Below are 22,185 nucleotides of genomic sequence, written 5' to 3'. Positions count from 1 at the left end.
TCATCCTATCCAGTGTACTGTCCCCTTATAAAATAATAACATTGAAAGGGATGTGTGCTGTTCCCATTCATTAACTCATGAACTACTCACAATAACTGAAGGCAGTTGATGTTTTTATCTCCATTCTACTTTATGGATGAGAGTTCTAGGGCTCAAAGACATGAACTCAGTAATTGAGGGTCACCCAACTGACAAATGCCACACAAGCAAACAAAAAACAGCCACATCTAGGTTTCATTCTGATTCCTTGCTTCCTTAATTTTTTCCCCAAAGCATGATTGGCTAAGAAACAGTATACATCAGATTTTCCAGATCTTTAAACACATTCAGTTTGTGCACTGTAGGCTGTGACTATCCCCATATCCCTTTAGGCTGATCTTCTGGGATCTAGCATACCTCAATGTCCTGTATAACAACACACATTTTCTCTATGCATCAGACAAACTAACTCAGCGAGGGGAAAACCATCTTGTTTCCATTAATAATTAAGGCATTTGGTTTCAGAAACGAAGTCCACAGCTAGTATTCTATATACAGCCAAAAATCCTGCTTTTTCTCCTGGAGAAATACCTGTTTAGTTTTCTAGTCCTACCTCTTAAATGTTTCAATCTACAAGTCAAAACAACCCCTACCCCGGTAAGGACAAGCAATGATTTCTCTGTTCATTTTTAGTTAAGTAGAATGGGGGACCCAACTGCATTAAAGCTCAGTTTGGGAAACAGAAGCAAGGAGCAGAAACACAACTATAGTTAAATAAGTTGATAAATCATAGCCTTGCAGGTCAGGCCACACCAATTAAAGAATGCTGATTGGCACGATTCACTAAATTCTGGTTTGCGCCAAGACAATCTTAATAAAACTGCCACAAAACCACAGACTGAGTCATACTAGGGACAGAAATCACATCTCCAATATCCTTGGATAATATCCCATATTGCTAGGATAGGCACAGACATTTCATGCACAAAAGTAAGAGAAAACATGATGTCTTTCCATCCTGCTCATGGAATGGTTGATTTAACCCACAAGTATTTCTACAAAGTCTATCTGTGCCGTTGTCTGGTCTAACCTCTGGAAATATAATCGTAAATACAGCAGCTATGAGTTCTGACCTCAGGGAGGTAGAAACCAGACCCCAAATACACAGATGAACATAGAAGTAAAAAAAATCAGATTCTTTAAAGGGCATGGCAGCCCAAGTCAGATGAGACGAAAGGAAGAGAAGAAGCAAGCTTTTACACTGAGGATGTAACATGAAGCAAAACGAAGAATGCTGGGAGATAGCAGCAAGAAGGCATGCCAAGGCCTACAGTCTAAAGGAGAAATAGCTCCAGTCCCTCACTTCAGGCCCCTTACCTTTCCTGCCCTCAGTTTCTCACCCACTCCGTGACAGTTCTTACAGGTAAGTTAGTTGCCTCCTAAGCATTTTCAGAGGGGCAGCTCCCAGGCCTCAGCCCTGTAGCCACGATCACTCTCCTCATCCACATCTCCCTCCTCCGTATCAATGAGGAGTCAGCCAAAAGGCTAGTCTGGGAGAAGAGCAGGCCTTAGAAAGATGTTCCAGACCTCTTGACCTAGAAACTTAATTCTGGACATCCCAAGAAAAAGCTAATCCACAGAAGAGGAGGAATGGGTCAAATCCAGCCATTGGTAACATGACTGAACTCCATGGGTCCCTGACAGTTCACTCTGAGGCCTGAAGACATGGCAAGAAAAAGGAAGGAACTTCTCCACATGGCACTAATGAACTGGCCATCCATGATGCCAGCTGGGCTGGGCACCATCTAGAAGGGACACCAGAACAATAAAGAAAGCAGGAGAAATGCTCTGAGGGAAGGGGGAGGGCTAAGATTCCCCAAGGATATTCTAGAGTAATAAAAGATGGCCCCTACACTGCCTCTGGAGAAGGTTAATTACAGGCCCTTGATGTGCAAAACAGCATGATGCCAGTTTGGGGAGGAGCCAAAGTACTCGGGGCTATAGAAGAGAGTCTGCCAGGTCCTGGCACATCTTACACTGTGTTGTGCTGGCACTGAATGGGTGTTACAAACAACTTCTCAAAAACTGGTGGGAAGATGTACCTGAACATCAACTATGGTGAAGGCGCTCACAGGCCTCCAACTAGTCGCAGCCCTTCTCTCCGTCTCTCCTGAGCTGACTAGGGTTCTCTGCCTTAACCCAGACCATCTCCCCCTACTCAACTTTTGAGAACTTTTGTCCTGTTTATTACTGTGTCCCAGGTGATTGATAGCTCAGTGTAACACCCTAAACTCTAAAGCTATTTTCTATGCCCTCTATACCATTAAGGTTACAGACGATGGTTAAGATGTGTGATTCCCCACAAATTTCACCTGCAAGCAAGCTTTAACATCAACATATAGACCTACTTCACAACTTGCAAGGTTGTCATGCAAAATATCGTAATGTAATATTTTTCAAAATTTAAAAATAAGGGGCAGTAAGATCATTTCCACATTAGTCATCCAGCTCTGCAGGGTCAAAGAGAAATGCACTCCGCCATGTATACAGGACATCCAGCATCCTGGAATTGGGATGAGGTGATCCAGTGGAGCTGGAAGGTCATTAAAAATAGGTCCTCTAAGCGCCTTTATAATGGTGGTGGTTTTGAGTTTCAATTAAATGTGATAGTCTACACTTGGGAGGCAAAGGCAGGAGGATCTCTGTGATTTCAAGACCAGCCTTTGTCTACAAAGTGAGTTCCAGGACAGCCAGAACTTTTACACAGAGAAATCCAGTGTAGAAAAACAAAATACAAAACCAGAAGGAAAAAACAAACAATCACTGTGTTGCAAAACCAGATTTCAGAATGCTGAATATAGCTGTCTTGAATGGAGACGAAGTCATGACTTGGCTGATCTCCAGATTCTTGTTGGGGGCATGGGGGTCATAAGCATGTGCCACAGTGCAAAGGTACACCTTAGGACAATTGTGGGAGTTGGCGCCCTCCTTTCACAGCATGGGTCCTGACAATCAATTTAGGGTGGACAAGCTTGATAGTGAGTACCTCTACCCGCTGAGACATCTTGCTGGCCCCTGATCTCCAAATTCTTTTACTATTGTATCCCATCACACAGGACCACTGTCTATATTATCAACCCTGTTATTCCTCTGATGAGAAGTTTACACTGGCTTTCCATTGACAATTAAGTAAAATGCTAAGACATCACAGACCCCATGGGTCTGCATTTGGTCAGATCACATTTCTTCTCTAACCACCCCTACCCATCTTGTCTACTCCCAGCACTTTTCACTCTGCTCAGCTTTTCCCAGGTAACAATGTCACGGTGTTCCTCCTGAATCAATCACATCTGTTCAGGGACCACGGACTTACCCCTGCTGTCTGCTATACTTTTCCCTCAATGCCTCCATGTCCCATCCTGATCTTCTTGAGTCCTTTTCTCAACTGCCATTTTCTCATCAAGTCTTTCCTTGTCCACTAAGTCTTAAGTTACAAATCACTGTAAACCTACCCAAGCTTTCTCTTTTTCCCAAACATTCATTGTCATTTAGCATGGTCATATTTCACTTACTTATATAGTTGTTTCTACACACAGACACACACACACACACACAGACACACACAAGAAAGCCCCATGGGTACAAATATTCCACCAATTTAGCAGCCCACTGTATTCTTCACAGCAAAGCGAATGCCTGGCACATGGGATAACCTCAATTATAAGTCTCCAACAGCTGGTTCCATGAGTTGATGGATAGAGTTAAAACATGGCCTAAATCCAGACAATTCAACAGCTATGAAATGCCTGATAGTGTCCAGCAGCTCCCAGGGCACAGCTTGTGATCCATGGGTGTCACGTACCATCATTATGTGGGCCACTCCTGAATTGACACTCACTGAAAAACTGCATGACAGTCAGTGAGCTAAAAAATGGAGTGACAAAACGGTTTGCCAAGCAAACCACTGGGAGAGGAAGCTAACAAGATGATGTGCTTTTTATCAGGAGGGAAATACTCTTCCATGTACACACATACACACAGAGTCAGACAGACAGGCAGACAGACAGAGAAGCTACAGAGCCTCCCTGTGCAGTCACAGCCCAAAAGGAAAAGAGATGGACCACTTTGATTGGATATCCTTGGAAAATAGCCAAATTTCAAAAACATGAGCCAACATTTGCCATTAAGTCTGAATGGCTGGCACAGCTCAATTTCCATGCATCATTGTAAATATAAAACATGAACCTTCAATTATAATTTAATGATGGATATATAAAGGAAGATATTAAGCATGGCCAAAAATAAAGCAGTAAGACCCATGAGTAGATATTTAAACTACCTAATATTTGGCCTGGCCATCAAGGGGGAAAAACAAGTAACATCCAGCCAGGCCCAAACTTACATAAGCAGTTACGTTCTTTCATGCTTAAGAAGCCAATAAATGTTTGAATCCAAGGTCCATCTCACCACACTCGTACCTGAAATAGCCAAAACGTCCACCACAAATAACCTGCCTGGACTTACACACACACACACACACACACACACACACACACACACACACACACACACACATACACACACACACACATTAGTCCTAATGGACAAAAACAATATACCTGAGACCCCAATGCCTTGCTAATTTCCATCCTAGCTTAGAGCTTTCCAATCTAAAACACATAACTTGAAAAATGGCAAGGTTTCCCATGCCCATAACCAGCCATCCTAGCAGTCCCACTCAAGCATAGGGCAGGCTATCCAACCTAGTTATCCACACCACATCTCCTAGCCAAGATGAGCACCCTGCCACACTTAAAAATACTTTTGCTAGCAGAGTAGGGCTGGTCACAGTAAGTTCAAAGACGGGCCATTTTTAAATGGCATTAACTTCACATGGAATAGTTATTGTTGTCATCATCATACGTAGCAGAAGAGTTGTTGAACATACTTTAGCATTGACTGCAATTTTAACGCTTTCTTTCCAAATTCTTGGTTTCTGTAGTGAGGTCTAAGATGGTGACAGGGCCGTCTCAGGCAGTTCTGTATGTGCTGTGCCCCATTTGGGGAATCCTTCCTGGCTACAAATGGAGAGTTAGTTATTTGGGACCATTCAAAACCATTAAGCCTATTAACTGTGACTTAGACCAAGTCTAATAAACAGCTGCCATCCCAACAGGAAATGAGGTAAGCTGGCTTTCAGAATTATTTAAGCACTCAAAGTGAAGATGCCTCACAAGAGGCCTCTCGTGACATCTTCCTGCCCAATTTAAAGCACAGGTCACTGGGGAATCACACTTTATGCATTTTAGTTGGATAAAGAGACCAATTAAGAGTCCCTAAATATTGTCCAAGACTCTCTGGCCACCTCATACATGAAAACAGTAGGTACACAACAAATATTTAGGAACCTAACAGGGAATACATCCAGCTCCACCCACCTCAAGTCAAGTCAGGGTATCCTACATCATCAGTAGTTACACAAGAGAGGAAGTGTGCAAGAGACATTGGGTTGCTCTCTGTATTTTTGTAGCATTTAAGTAGCATGTTCACATCAAACTGTGGATACTCCCAGGTATTTGTAAACACTAACCTAGAACATCCATTTCCCAAATGAAATTATTCTCATCTTTTGTCTAGTTCTCACAAATAGTGAGAACTTCTAATTTAATCTGCTTCTAATTCACTTGGCTTCCACAATTTCTTACTGCCTACATTCGACCCACTGGGACCTGGCGTGACCTGCCATAGACCACGACCTTATTCATTCTGCCTTTTGTTGGTACCATTTCTTGCTCTAGTGCCATCAAACATGAAAGGAGTTGAAGGGAGGAACTTTCACCTCTCCAGTGTGCACAGCAATGCTTGGGAACAATGAATTCAAAGGCTCTCAATCTTGGATGCAACTTCATTGAAAGTCGCCAACTAGTCTAATAGCTTCAAGGCCAAAGCTACTCAAAAGATTAGCTTCAGGTGTAAATAAGATGAAATCATTCCAAGATATTAACCTAACCACTGGATGTGTTTATTTTTCTACTTGGAAAACTGGGCCAACCCTAAGGAATGATCCTCTTCACCAGCTAGGTGACTCTGGATAATAAGATAATTTCCTTCAATGGTGATGAGATCTTCAGGATTCTCTGGAATGTGCAGCTACCCAGTAGGGCATCATTGCCAGTCCGTTTTAGGTTAAAACTATATCAAAATATTTCAGAATTTCATGAAATATGCTATATATGGTATCATATATATTATGAAAAACACCAGTCTGCTTTCATAATAAATGTTATTATGGACAAAAATAAAAACACATACTTGAATATATGTGTTATATATGTGTATATATAGTGTGTGTGTGTGTGTGTGTGTGTGTGTGTGTGTGTGTGAATGGAAGTGCAGGGTAAAGTTTTACTCCCATACTAGGTTTCCAAATTTAGCAAATAAAAATATAGGCTGTCTATCCATTTAAATTTAAATAAGCAATTTTTTAATCTCAGCATGCTGTAAAATACTTGACACATATGTGAACTAAAAAATTGTTCTCTGTTAAAAATTAAAATTTAATTAGACATCCATTATTTAGAATGGCAAATGCATCCCTCACCCAGAAATTGTACTATAAAGTCTTAAGTTTAAAAGAAAAAAAAAGCAGGCATAATGAGATATAGAATAATCCCATGTACTCAGGAGGCTGAGGCAAGAGATTTTTCAGTTGTCACAAGTTCAAGGCCAGCATGGTCTATAAGTTCCAGTCTAGCCAAGGCAACATAACAAGAGCCTATCACACACCACACACCAAGGAAAGCACATAGCAGCAAGTGTATTTTACACAACACTAATTTTCAGATAGAACAAAACACCAGTCAGAAGGTAGAATTACAGCACATTCTAGAAAGCAAAATACGAGGAGGCTATAGAAGGTGGCTGAGTAAGGAATACTGAGAGAAAATTAAGTGCCCGGTATTGTGCTAAACCCTCTGTACATATAATCTCAGGTAATTCCCAACACATCCTTATGAGGTAACAATTACTATTATCATCTTCGTCGTTATCATTGTACAGATAAGTCAGTTAAGACACAAAGAGAACATACTGCCCATTGTCACGCAGCAGTAGAGCACGCATACAAACCAGGCAAGTAGAAGGAAAGGTCTTACGTGCTTAAAACCATCACCTCATCTCACAGGAGAAGGAACAGAGGGCCCTAATCATCCACCTAGACTCACCCAGCTGCTTACCAACACAGCTGAGCCTCAGACCTAGAATAAGCTGACTCCACAGCTCTTACAGCAGCAGGCTACTGCCTGTGCCAATCGTGCAAAATAGGGAAGGCAGACTCTCCGGCCAAACCTGCAATCCCTAGCTGCAGTGATCAGCTCTAATGCTTTATCTTCCTAGGAATTTGTCTCATTCAGGTAGGTGAATCTTAACTCTGCATCATTATGGACAATGCTGGCCTGGATGAGGACCTTAGGGCAACATTTCTGTTTGGTGGAGGAATTGAGTGCCATTTCTATACCAAAACATCTCTTTACAGTATGGCACTTCTCTGACCTCTGTCAGTCTTGCTGCCTTGAAGTCAATTCTTATTCCTCAATGCAAATCCCAAGCAGCAGCAACAACAGGAACACAGACAGGAAATAGCCATCAAAGTCACCTTCAAGGTCCACAAGACCTAAGACTTTTCTTCTTGGATTGTAAACTAAAGGGACAGGGTTATTCCACAGAAAGTATGGGGAAATGTCTGGAACTTTCCTGGAACAGATCTACCTGTGAGAATCCCCAAATGCTTCACTGTAGGTCCTGTGCATACATGCAAGCATTATGCCATGTAAGACATGGGCCTTATCTGCATATCTAACTTCACCTTTCAACTCTTGTCATAGGAGCATGCCATCAGTATAGAATTAGCTGGAGGAAAGAAATGAATGTGGACAAGATGGACAAATAGAATGCTGATCATTTACCCTATCAAGAATTCAAAGACTGTTCTCCACTTGGAGCGGAGGCTTCCAGAGAGCTGAGACCATGTTTGCTTTACCCATGATGCTGGGTTCAGAAAAGCCTCCTGCCTATGTGATGAATGGATGACCGATCACTTTACTGTCACCAGCAGGCAGTATGCCAGCCTTACTTTTGTCCTCACTGCCCTTGAAATCTGTAATGGAGGTTTTTTTCATCCTCTTGCAAGCATCACTCATCTTCCTGGAGGCACAACATACATGTTTTGTCATTTCTCACAAAGAAATTTCACCAGAAACAGCGGTTCTCAACCTGTGGATCCTGACTCCTTGGGGGTTTGGGGGAGTCAAAGGATCCTTTCACAGGGGTTATATATCAGATAACCTGCATATGAGATATTTCATTACAATTCATAATAGGAGCAGAGTTACAGTTATGAAATAGCAATGAAATCCTTTAACAACAGGAGAAACTGTATTAAAGGGTCATGTGTTGGGAAGGTTGAGAACTGCTGATCTAGTACCTTCCTGACCAGGACAAGAGATGGAGCCATGCTCCAGTGGCAACTGCAGCATTGTCCCTCACCTACATAGATCCAGCCGGGAAGCTCCAGTCACACTCTAGGGCTTCCACCTGGAATGCTTATCTCTCATTTCTTTAGCAACGCCCTTTCAGTGATAAAGTCAAGCTCACTCCTGCTAGGAGACATTTCTGCACATGCCTTTCTGTCTTTTAGACTCACAGCAACAATTACAGATTTAACCTCATATTTATGCCACAGTGAGTTGCAAGGAGAAAGATCCTGCCTGGCTGTGGTGGCGCATGCCTTTAATCCCAGCACTTGGGGGGCAGAGGCAGGCGAATCTCTGTGAGTTCGAGGCCAGTCTGGTCTACAAAACTACACAGAGAAACCCTGTCTCCAAAAAAAAAAAAAAAAGACAGATACAGTATCTTATAGGCAGACATTTTATCCCCAGGACAGATAGTCTAGAATGCAGCAGGTATCACTACTCATATGGTGCATGTATAAATGGAAGCCAAAGGAAAAAGTGGAGAAACTGTGGGTCTCACCATCTCTTCATATCTTACCCCACTAGAGGAATATGACTGAGCCTATTGATTAAGTTGTACATATGGGTGCTGATATATCAAAACAATCTGAAGGAGAGGCCAATAGTGCATGCTGCTGATCAACAAGTGTCAAAGGATGTTGCTGACTTAGAACAAAGAAACAGAGCCTCCAAGTCAGAAAGAAAGCTTCTGAGATAGCACCTGGCTTCATCTACCCTATCACAGTGAGTGGTGGAGACAGATGACTGTGTGGCTGGAGTTGCAAGGACCCCGGGGGGAAGCTGAGAAAGAGGTTCACATTTCCTACCAAGGAGCAGCAAGCACCCTGCCCAGCCAACCCTGATCTATGCCTTCCCTTTCACTGGACAACAGAAGAGACAGGCTCCTCATAGACAGTAAGTCAGGGTCTTACAATTAGTTACTGCACAGATGATCCTACAGCCAGGATTTCCAATGCGTTCATTCACACATGCATTCATCCATTCATTAAATACTTACTAAGGAGCTGCTAGCTCTACCATTGGGCTACTTGTGGGGATAAAATAAAGCATGCATAATCACCAATCTAGTGAAATTTACAGTTCACTTAGTGCTTTATCTATAGCTGCTCCTAAAACATTCCAAAATCTCAATTCAAACATCATCACCACTATCCGAGGAAATGTTAGGTAACGATATACAGATCTCAAAGAAAAAAGATACCCAGAGGTTCAACAAGATACTTCATCCTAACAATATTGAATTGGTACTTAACAGTTCTTCAAATAATCACATACTATTTCATACTCTTAAGCTAAATCTTTTATCTTAAAATTAAACTAAATCGGCTCAGTGAAAATCAACAGCAAAGCTCCCATTGCCACAGCACATCAGTCAAGACACACACGATTTCCATCTACAAGTCTGCTGTTAAATCTTTTCCCTCAAAAAAAATGAGAAATCAATTAGTGAGAAAATGAACAGTGAAAGGGAGTACTCTACATATTCTGAAAATGTTTTAATCAAGAGAAAAAATTTCAAAGAAAGCAAATGTTCCAAGATAGAAATATTTACATATTTATAATTTTCACTTTAGAGTTTCTATTTTGACTCTGTGGAGTAAACATTATATTTCAAAAGCACATAGGTTTGCAAAATTCCAAAGCACCAAGACACACTTGTTTCTCTAAGGTAAAAAAAGACACATTCTGGTCTTATTCTAAACAGGACCCCAGAAAATAAAACCAAAACTATAAATAAACAAATCTTAGCTAAAAGTCATTGAAATAATCCAAATAGTTTCCATTCCAGGGAAAATAGTAAGTCAGCAGTTTGCAAATGGATGCTTTTTCTAAATACACGAAATAAGCAAAAACCTCAGCACAGGAAAGTGGGAATGCTGAACCCTTCTATTTCTGCTTCCATGGGACTCAGTTCAGTCAATAGAGCCAAAGTGGGCATGGCCGTCCTGATGTTCACTCCAGGTGCAACCACACAGACCTATCCAAAGCCTGGGGAATTCCCAGGACAGGTTCTAAGAGCCATCATTCAAACCACCAAACAGAGAGCCTGAGGCCTGGCCACCAAGCTACTAGAGCTGGGAGTGAAAACAGAACAAATGTGTGAGGGTGACAGACATTCTAAACAAGAGAACAAGGAGGTCAGTAGACAGCACTCCTCAAAGAGCAAAAGCTTGAAAACCTTAGCAAATGAGTCAGAACCTTTCACCTCATACCAAGAACAGTCTGAAAGAGACAATTGAGTAAAAATGCTATACTATATAAGGAAACTTACTTAAGGGAAGTTGTGGAAAACTCTTCACCCAGAAGATGGGTCCAACAGTTCAACCTGTAAGATCCTGAATGAGGAGCCAGTCTGGGGTTACTGAAGGTCATACCAGAGCTCCATCCTAAGCGTGACCTTATCTCCCAAGTAACAGAAACTTGAAACTTGAAAACTGCCTTTTGAACTCACAGACAGAGAATTTGCTTCCAAGTCTCCAGCCTCCCACAGGACTTGAAAGGACAATAATTAGTCCAGAAAGAAGCAAAATGAGGAAGTGGTCCACTTTTACGGTTTCTGTTAATTCCTACCAGCTGTAATTTAAGAAATCCAGGTGACATCAGCATTTTTGTCTGAGCCAGCAAAGATGACAGCAGTGTAAGTGCAGAGTCATCTCAGGGGGGAAAGAAGCAGGGGGCGACTGGGGAACGCATCAGAAACGTGGAAAATTAATTCACTTTGCAGTGAATCACTTCCACAGCTTCCAATGCCAGCAGCGCCAAAAATAACATGAAAAAAGTGGGAAAGGAAGCGTAAGCACTCCAGCCCTGATCAAATGAACCCCAGAAACTTCTAAAAAAGTGCCCACTGAAACAAGGGAGTTCAACATGTCTGAACACAAACAAAAGCAACCCAGCCACTTCTGAGCAATGAGAGAAGAGTCAATATTAAATAAAAAAACAACGTCCTACACACACACACACACACACACACACACACACACACACACACACACACACACTACTAGAAGCAGTAACTGGAATGCACTGGTCAACATCTGCATTATTATGCCCCGGTTAACATCTGTATTATTACCTTCTGGAAGACAGGCATAGAGTCAATTCCATGATCTCCTCTTCACTTCTCAAGCTCAGAGGAAACAGCTGGTGGGAAAAACCACTCACATGTTTTCAAGCTGCCTCCTTTTTGGTTCAAGAACAGACTGGAAATAGGTCTGAGTTCCCAAGGTAAAGGCCAACCCTTGGCTCTTACTCAGGTCGGAATCAGAAGGAGAAAACTAAGCACACCAACCAAGCAACCTACAGAAGAAAGATGAAAACACTCACCAGGGCCACCCTGGCCCTCTGGCTGAACATAGAGTCCACACAACTGGCTCAGAAAGATTGTTATGGAGATGCCATTGCAGCCGCTCAGCAGAAGGCTTACATGTGCCTTCTCTCAACACTGGAAAGGCTAAATTAGAGATACAGTGATAATTAATAGGATCCTTGGCAGCAGAAGCTAGCTTCTTTAGCAAACCTGTAATTGCTGCCTGCTTAAAATGACAGGGAACCCAGCCAGGAAGGAGGGAGGTGCTAACGATGATAATCATAAAAGGTAAAAAGACACTTTACATCAACAGGTTCCTGGGCTCCCATTCAAAAGTGTGTCTTTATCTATAGATTTAGGGACTGGTGCAGGCAAATAAATGTAATGTCTTACCCAGGGGGACAACAGATCAATAATGCTTGTAAGGAAAAGGCACAAAGGTAAACGATGAAAACAGATCTCCCCTCCACAAAACCTCCAGTCCCAGAAATGTCATCAATTGCCTATTAGATCATGAAAATCATGATCAATATGTACAAGACACCATACCACAAGAGAAAATGATTTCAAGAAGCAGTGATATGCTTAGAGTCAAGCCTCCTTTGAACATATCAAGTGCCGAGATATCTTAACAGCAGCCACAGATAATGCTCAGACAAGAAAAAAAATCGCCTTGTTTGCAAACTCTCTAGGAAGGAAAAGGTGCATAGCTCAGAGATTGTTTGACAAAACAACTGAAGATCTCTGGCAAGAAAAAAGAGGAGTAGCCTACAATCTCAGGTCAACCGCCAACTCGAAGAACAAGACAGTCCATCATTGCAACAAACCAATTACCAAAACACTATCTAGACAATATTTCCAGAAGGTCAATGCCCACAATGCACTCCCCAGAAAGGACCAAAGCAATGTACCTCAATCATCTTCAGATGCCCAGAGACACCGAGAGACAAGTAGTCAACCTTCTGCCATGGACTGATGTCTGTGGAGATAAACCAGGGCAACAGGAACATAGTTTCATAATGAGTAATGCTGCCCAAAACTCTTCATAAAACCAACTTGGTAGGTGGCGGCGTTTTTCATTCACTCACAAAGAAGCTGGCTCTCCACAGCACTGTGGAGAACTCTGGTGGCTCTGCAACACTGACTGATCATTGTTACAAACCTAAGGGCCTTTAATGAGGCTTAAGACTCAGCCCAGGAGTCCCTATTGATAATGTCTCCCAGAAGACTCCAACATTTCCTGTGGGAGTTAAAGATACGTGACAGATAAAGACTGGGGAGCAAAAGCTCTCGGAACCTGAACAGTTGGTGCTTTCCTTCATGTGTGACAATGAAGTCCCTTTGAACTTCCATCTCTCTCTTCTCTTGCTATGTGGAGTAAGAAGATTTGCACTTCTACACTATGGATATGAACTTGCTTGGAGAACCCACTAAGTACATGGCTCACCATTAAGGCCATCAACTGGGAGGGTTATAGCTTCTTTCCTCTCTGTTAGATCATTACAACCTTTTATTGAAAATATTTAACTCAATACTTTACAATGACTAACGCTCTTAACACCCACATGTTAAGGCAGAAGTTATGCTCATTACACAACATTATGATGTTTCAAGAACTCTGGCATGTCAAAGATAAACAGTCCAAAAGGGAACAGACTGGCTACAACTTTATGAAGGCACACATGAAAAGCAATTAACAAGTTTTTTGTTAGGGGGGGCAGTGGGTAAGAGAAATTAGTGAAAAACATCAAGATGTTAGAAAGTACATGTTCAATGGAGGAACACGATACTGGGTGTGTGTGAATAAGAAGTCTGTTTGAAGCTATACAGGAAGCAACATTCAAGGAACAGCTTTAATAACCAGGGAAACCTAAACTTACCCACCATACCCATGAGAATGATTAAGGAGCCAACATCTTATCTTCTGTGAGAACCATCACAACCTATCTCCCCTTCCTTCTTCAGAAGCAACTTGGAAAACAAATGGCTTTTTATCCAAGCATGCTTCGAGCACCTTTAATACACAGATCTATTTATCTTGGATTCAAATGTTCAGACACACCCTGAGTCATTGGTCTTTACTTCATCAGAAACCTAGTCCTCTTTCCATTCCAAAAGCAATGAGTTGTCACCCTTGCTCACACCTGCCACTCCCTCTGAACCACAACATAGCCAGCACCCACCGTAGAGTGAGCGCCCAAGTTGGACCTTCCTACATTTAAATCTTGATATCATCTTTATTTGAGCGGCCTAGCATATCCAAAGAAAAGAAGACAGGAAAGTCTCCGTTTCTTCAACTATAAAAGAGAAGCCAGCTAATCTCATGTGAGAATTACATTATAAAAACATTTTAAACATCTCATACCATACCTGTTGGGTAGCAGATGACTTGATGTTTTCAAAATTCACAAAGGTATAAATTATTCATTCTTGGCAATTCAATTTCTAACACAGAAAAGTGTAGAAGAAAATTACAAAGGTAATCTTCCTCATCCTAGGACTAAAGTGAGCATGTGTGCAAGTGTACACACACGTGCGTGCGCGCGCACACACACACACACACACATACACACACACACTTTTTATAGGACTATAGTACTCAAACACACAAGAAAGGCAAGTCAAACTACTATTTAAGACACAGGCTATAATAAGAGTTGTAAAAATGCTAGATGCGCTGCTGTTGTTATTACTGGTGGCTTTTTGTGTTTCTTGTTTTAATAAATTGTGTGTCTGAAAATAGCTTCTCTCTCCTTCCTTCTAGAAGAATCTCAAGCACTAATAACAGATACTCAGCTAATGTTTACAATAATGACTGTTGATAACTATAATATGTTTGTTTCTGATATAGGAGGAAATCAAAATCACCACCGACAAGCTCCAGGCCCTGAGTGAGCCAGACTTGGGTACTTCAGAACTATCTACACCAGCATTTCTACACCATCTGCTTCTCCTGCATTCCCTCTGTCTTCCCTCTCCTCATTCTCCCTAGCCCCACCAAGGATTTGACTCTCATGCTCCATCTTGAGGGAAGAGGTATGAAAGACTCCTCAATTCATTTAGGACTAGTATGGACTCAAAACTTTGTTGTATATACCCATACACATTTGAAGATCAACCATATAGTCGGAGTGTTGAAGCCCTAGAAAATCCAATTGTGACTGAGGCACTTAGCAGTGTCAGAGCAATGGAAAAATCAACAGCTCCTCCAGACGAACATTTCGATGACTTTCCCTTTCTTCCATTTTCATGCAAGACAATAAACTTTCATTGCAAAGACACCAGGACTGGCACAGATAGCACAAACTGCCATAATGGGCAAGGATGGCCAATAAACAGCACAGAGTGAGTAACAGTTACACCTGACATCACAGATGACATACAATGAAGTCTTTTGTTCTGTTTTGCCTTGATCTGGTTTGGTTTTCTGAGACAGGGTCTTGTTATGTTGCCCATGTGACCTAGAATTCAAGATTTTCCTGGGTTCTTGGATCCGAGGTGTGCACTACCATGTCTGAATCTGTTGGAACCTTTTACTAGCTATCCTCTCATTTCACAAAATTAAAGGGATAAGCATGCTGGTACCCAGGAACATGGCTGAACACCAACGGATAAAGGCCTTTACATATACCTAGTGTGTAATGAAACTGTTCTCCCAAGGACAGTTACTTCTCAGTTTAACTCATTTCTATTTTCTAAACACGAAGCTAACCACCACATTCAAGAGAAAAAAGTTGCAATGGCCAAGAAATGTAGTCATACTGGTGTAGGAGGAGAACATTTCAAACTCTGTTTCTAAACTCCTCAGGTACATAGGAAGATAGAAAGATCCTCAAGTTTGGACATGTGAGGTCTTCTGCCTGATATTGGATGAATATGACTACCTAAACAGATGAAAGTGTGGCATGTGTGACCAGAAATAAGGAAGTCACCATAGACAAGACAGGATCAGGACAGTTAGCAATCACAGGAGTCTGTTCAGACACAGAGCTGCCATGATATTGCACAACTCCAATTAGTGCCTCTTCTTATGCATCCTCCACCCAGCCATGCTCTATAATTATGATGAAAGGAAACATGTTGATAAAGACAAAGACTGTGCTGGCCACAAAGGGTAACGCCTTGCATGTAAACAGCTCCTGCCAGCCTCAAACATCTCCCTCTGAGGCATCCCACCATTCCCCACTATTTGACCTGGATCAACTCTCAAATATCCCAATACTGATTACCCAACATGGTGATTATTTCAGGCCTTTTCTATGGACCTACTTCTCGTCCTGCCCGCCCTTGAGTCATTCCCTCCTTACTATGGTATCAAAACTAAAAGTTCATTTCATGTCAAAAACCTAACTGATGACATGTATGAAGGTTAACTGGAAAGGACTAACAGCTAGGATTTGGACATATGACTACACTCACATATTTCTTCACATTTCTCAATGTGTATGTGGGAAAGTCCATATGTGTACAGATACATATATGGGGGATATGTATACACATGTGCATATGGAAATCAGAGGCCAATTTCAGGCATGGTTCCTCAGATGCTATCCACTTATTCTGTGTACGTATGGGGTGGGAGACCATCTTCCTTTTCATTGACCTAGAGCTTACTAGGTAGGCTGAACTCTCTATCAAGCTAGCCCCTAGATCCACCTATTTCCATCTCCCAAAACCTGGTTACAAATGCATGCCACCACACCCTACTTTTTTCATAGGTTCTGGGGACCGAACACAGGTCCTCATGCTTGCATATCAAGCATTAACTGACTGAGTTCTGTACCAAGACCCTACAAATCTCTGTGAATTCACATAATTACCCTATAATTTCATACTGTGTTGTTACCCATTCATTATACTCCTTTCAGTCCTGTACTGGAACTGGGGCCCCAGGGATAACATGCTCAGGGTACTCAGCTAAAGGGTGGCAAAAATGGAATTTCAGTTCAAGTCCACCTTCTCCTAAATTTAGACTTTCTGAAGTGGTGGTGAAAACTCTTAACTGGTTTATGGTCAGAACAGATGAGGGATCTTTCTCTGGAGAAGTTCACTGGGCAACAACAGCAAAAACACAAAATTCAAAACATTTGGTTCTAAGTGGATTAAACAAGGGCAGGTTGCATTTCTGGTAAATCCAGAGTCTGGAACTTTCTTATGGACTTAATTTGTCTTGTCAGGCCCTGACCTTCCTTCTCACAGTCTTCCACCCTACCCTCACCCCCACCCCCCCAATCGTAGGAATGAGCAGTGTGGTGAGGTTTAGAACAAAAAGGAAGAGTCTGCTTTGTCAGGGCAGCCTTGTGTGTGACAGAAGGAACACTGGCTCAGCCCAGTCATTCCACCCCTCTGTTTTGGAAGCTCCCACACTCTACAAACTGTCTGGAATTCATTAGAGATGGGAAAACAGACCAACAGTCGTATTTCAAGTTTTATTCAGCAGAAGTTTTGTGGAAAACAATTCGGTCATGTGGACGTGCCCCAAACCACCATCACCCTGTTTCTCAACCCAATCTCTCAGTCAAGTGACTTCTTCAGTCTGCTTCCAGTTCCACCCTCGCAGAGTTGAGAAGAAACTACCCCCATTTTGAGATCTGAGCCAGTCATTAGCAGGGCAAAGATAGGTGAACTGCAAGCCACTCGAAAATCAAACTCTTGGATAAACCTGCCATCCATATCCCTGGGCTTTTGTGTCATTTAACCATCAATTTCCTTTTCTAATTAAACATGATTAATTTGAATATTCTGTCATCTGACAGGGACCAACCTTGTCATTATACATTATTTATAATCAACATCTTTGCAATTTCAAGCTCATTGAGCAAAATTACTCTCTACCACCTCCTCTCCATGGCAATGGTTTTCAAAGCATGACACCTGCCTCCAGTCCCTTACCAGAGTACAGTTACAAACCTGTAAAAAATATGACTTCTCAGACCTATCCTGAGCTACTAGATCAGAAAGGGAGGTGGACCATTCCAGGAGTCCTCAAGAGATAATATAGCTGAATGGGGCACACTTACTAAAAACCACTGTTCAGATCAATTCCATAAATTCCATACTTCTTTGTTAAGTTATTCTTAGATTGATATTTTACAATGAAAAATTCTGACACAGAAGGCTTTTAGTAAAAATCATGGAGTGTTGCTTGTATTGGCATGTCAGAGATAAATAATAATCACTGATAAAAAACCATCACCTGTTTGTTTGTTTAAGGAAGGAGGGAAATTCTCTCTAGAAAGTTCTTTAGTGGAGCTACATGAGTGATATGGCAGTATCCAAGGAAATCTTGGGATCCATTTAGGGTTTACTAGTCAGAACATCCCTGAAAACAAATCCTATGACAAGGACATGGGACCAGGTGTCTACCATAAAACTCAACTACAAGGACTGAGCATGTGAAAAGGACTGAACTTGGGAAAGAGAATGTTCATAAGTGAAATGAAACTATCTAGTAGAAGAAATGTATAAAGGAAAAGATGCTGGCTGCCAGTGAAAATGAACTAGTATTCTGTCAAGTGTGTGGAATCAAGAGAGGCAAAAGGGGGTTACAAAGAAAAGACTGTCCAGAGTCACTGCAGTACCACAGAGTAAAAATTAACATGCCCCCCCAAAAAATTCAACTAATTGTCTTTGTCACTTGGCTTCCGTTAAATTGTACATTTCAGTGACTTTGCTGTGATGACCAAGGAAGTCCAATCAGCCCTCTCATTCACTTCTAACTCAACAGCTGTAAGTAACGCTTCCCTCTGCAATCTGCATCACTGGAACTGCATTCCAAGCTCCCATCATTCACCATTTACTCACCTAGCATTTACCTAGATAAAATATTATTAGTGGAATGACAGGGGGAAATTATCATGGTAGGATGAATGATGCAAGGTGTGGTTCCAAAAAGTCTGCAGTCTGATTGTCCAGGACACTCCAGTCAGTGGCCAGCTTCTCAAATTGCTCTCCACGTGTGTTTCCTTGCAGCAAACGGATTGCATTTGACTTGTCACAAGGAATTGTGTGAGCTGCTCATATTTGTTGGGCTTGCTTCACCTAGGCTATTGTAAAAATAAATACACTTTTCAAGAATGCACAGCTGAAGTTACCCTACTGCTCTGCAAATAAAGGAGTCTAACTGGTCATAGTATCGTAATGTTTATTCTCAGTCATTCTCAGCCAAAAGCATGATGAATAGGTTCCAAAGGGTTCTACTGACCAATGTACTAAATTTGTACTGTATCACTCTGCAGGCTCAGAAATACAACTGGGGAGAGCTGACACTGGAGGAACTCACTTCACTTCTGCAGAAAACTGAAAGATAAAATGTACTCAGGCCTTTTGATGGAAGGGTAGCTGAGATTTGACCACAAGGGACATACTCATGTGTGGCCTCACCAACTTAACTTCAGAGTGCTGTCTCTGCTAGTTCAGGAGAGACCTTGTTCACACCAAAAGAACAATGGGATCATGTATCACCTAGGTCCTCTGGCAGAATTTACCTCTATGATTCTGGTGCCTGAGCTAAACAAGAAAGCCATGTTTCTAATTTCCATGTAAAAAGGGGCCAAAGTAAACACAGCATCCTCAGCAGACTGTCACTTTGTAAATTCAGACATAACCCCAGCCATTATGCTAAAGAAATCTTCCCTGCCTCACATCTTCTAGACAAGCCAAACTCCATCCAATGAAAATACATAGTCTACAAATATAAGCTGGGAATATTCTATCGGGCAGGAAAGCACTTTCCCAATGATGTCCTTGGTCAGATGGAAAGTGAGGGAATGAGTGTGAATGATTCAGCAAGTGACTCACTTTGGGGAAGGGGCAGAGGAGGGAAAACGAAGCCCACACACGCCTTCCTGAAATTGCTCAATGAGCCACAGCATCTTAGAGAAGAACTGGTGTCTTCTCAGCGCCTGCCCCTAGACCCAAACTCAATGATTTAGATGGGAAACTCTTGCTTTCTCACTAGTATTTCCTTTTGAAAGTCGCCATTCCACAGGCATGTGAATGAAAGAACACAGATAACAAAATCCAAATGACTTCTGAAAACAACTATTTTCAAAGTGGTCACTTTAGCAGCTACAGTCTGTGGAAGTCAAGGCTGGTGAGAGCTGGGCAGAGCGTGGGAAGTCAGCTTCTTCTTTTCACTTCCACACCAACACTAACACATCAAACTGAGAGCATGGTCCAAGGCTGAGACCCAGGGCTGGGAATCAGGAGGATGGGCACATCTTGTGAAATTTGCTGTTGAATCCTCCTTTACTCACACCTCACCTGTACACCCAAAAAAGGAACCCCAAGTCCAACCCAAGGCCCAGCCCTAGGCCAGGCAGGGTCAGACGTGGCATCTGTGAAGAAGACACAGCGGGCACAACAACATGGAGCCAGACAATTCTGAAGGAAATAAAAGATAGTAATAAATAAATAATAAAAAATAAAAGGCAAGACCACCTCCACTCTTAGTCCAGGGTTAACTTTACAAAGACAAGTGGGAAACTTGATTCATCCACTACTAAGAAAAAATTCAAAACCAAGCTATAAATACTCCTAACAAAGATTAATGTCTATTCATTCTCCAGTTTTCACATCTTACCTTCAATAAGTCTTAGCACCAAACTGATGCTAGCTGCTTTTTATACATTACACCTTTTATTTTTGTAGAGATTTGGCAAAGTAGTTGTTTTACTTCGAGAGGGAACCTCAAGCTCAGAGAGGCTGGGTCACCTATTTAAAGTCACACATCTGGTAAGTGTTAGCACCAAGATGTGTGTACCGTTATATCGGGCATTCTTCATCATGTCAGGTCTTACTTCAGAAGCACTTATTTCACCAAGCCCTCCCTGGCCTTCCGACCTCAAACAGCCTGCTTCTTTCTCAGTCACACGCCATAGCAGTTACCAAAAATCGCCTTGTTCGTTTCTGTGGTTCATTATTAACTTAGAGGTCCCTACTGCCAAGATGGAGGCACGGTGCTAGTAAAAATCTCTGGCTATCTAATTTCCATTTCATTCCCTGAAGCCAGCAAGAGCCAGATACAGTGGAATACTTAATACATAACTATTGTAAGGAGGGAAAAAATGGGGGGAGGGAGGCAGTGTTTAAGAAGAAAAACAAATAGGCCCGGGTCCTTCTGACCTCGCAGCTATGTTTCTTCTGCTCAACAACACTGAGTGACTGGGGGGGGGGGGGCAGGGGTTGGGGAGCCACAAGAGAGCCCTCCTGGAGTTGAGGTATGACATTCAGCCCTGTGACTTCTTCTCACCAATTACCTTTACTCCCCTCTGCCGGAGCTCTGCTGTTCAGCCCACCCTGACTCAGCTTTTAGCTGGGATGGAAAACCACCACTACGGTCCCCTCTGTTGTGCCTGTGTACCTGGACCACAGCACCCAGCACTTGAGAAGTACCAGGAAGGGATGGTGACAGACAAGAGGCTCATCACTGGAATCTCAAGACAAGGGCCTCCTGTGAACACTGCAAGGGACCACCCCGTTATCCTCCACAACATGCTTGACCCAACACGGGAGAAAACAATGAAGCCAAGAAACAAGGAACCCATATTTAAGATGCAACCTGGAGAAGTGAATTTACTAATAAGAAGCCAAAGTAGGCCTCGGGAAATGCTAGTAGCAGAACAGGGAGGGGAGTTTCCAGTGGAGAGCCCAGCCCTCCAGTCTCAACAGAGGTATAGACTGAGTGTCTTGGTCCCACAGTATTTAGAAACAGAAAAGCCTCTAGATAAACTGTAAAGTTGTCATGCTAATACCAAAAGCTTGCAGTGGCCACAGTTACTGTCTCTGACCTGCCTTCTTGATCACTTCCTCCACACTTGGAAAGTGCTTAAACATATTTTTATGATTTACTTTGATGAGACAAACCTAACAGTACAGCACATTTTATACTTGCTACTCACAGAATCACACACACCAAAACAAACACAACTCTTTCTTGCTGTCCTTGACAGATGACCAAAAAAAGAATAGTAACCCAGGATATTTTTTTCTGTTATTTATCCTAATACTGCCAGTTCTGAAACAAAGCAGTTGGAGAGCGAAATTTAGTAACTTTGATTTGTCCTGAGATACATTTTTCTACACTGAGGTCCTATTCCTGACAGCAAGCACACGTGACCTGTTCTAAAAAAAGGGTATTTTCCACTTCTTGCACAACTGGAGCAGATCTAAACATCAGCTCGTGCAAACTGCACTGCAGAACTCAAAGGGAATTAAACATATGAACACTTAAAGAAACTCTATAAATAGCGGCACTCGGGAAGAGGAAATCTCCAATAACAGGCAAAACCAACACTTAGAATCCCACTTTAATCAAGTGTTCCGTCTAATCATATCGAAAAGCTCATCTGCATAATGAGGCTG

The 22,185-nt window shown here is 42.1% G+C and overlaps 1 protein-coding gene across 6 annotated transcripts in view; it reads right to left on the bottom strand.

The window, feature by feature from the left end:
- The window catches only part of Mitf (melanocyte inducing transcription factor), a 210,503-nt gene that overhangs the window by 181,619 nt on the left and 6,699 nt on the right, over positions 1 to 22,185 (bottom strand). The window contains exon 1 of one of the 6 annotated variants that reach the window (XM_040736970.1): positions 12,732 to 12,774. The exons of the other annotated variants lie outside the window; for them this stretch is intronic. The gene's annotated coding sequence lies outside the window, so the exon portion shown is untranslated. Of the gene's footprint in view, positions 1 to 12,731; positions 12,775 to 22,185 lie in introns of those variants that run through there. 6 annotated transcript variants of the gene reach the window in all.

This window comes from Mesocricetus auratus, unplaced genomic scaffold, assembly GCF_017639785.1.
Source record: "Mesocricetus auratus isolate SY011 unplaced genomic scaffold, BCM_Maur_2.0 Super-Scaffold_100676, whole genome shotgun sequence".
Classification (NCBI taxonomy): Eukaryota; Metazoa; Chordata; class Mammalia; order Rodentia; family Cricetidae; genus Mesocricetus; species Mesocricetus auratus.
This window is presented reverse-complemented; position numbering and strand designations above follow the sequence as displayed.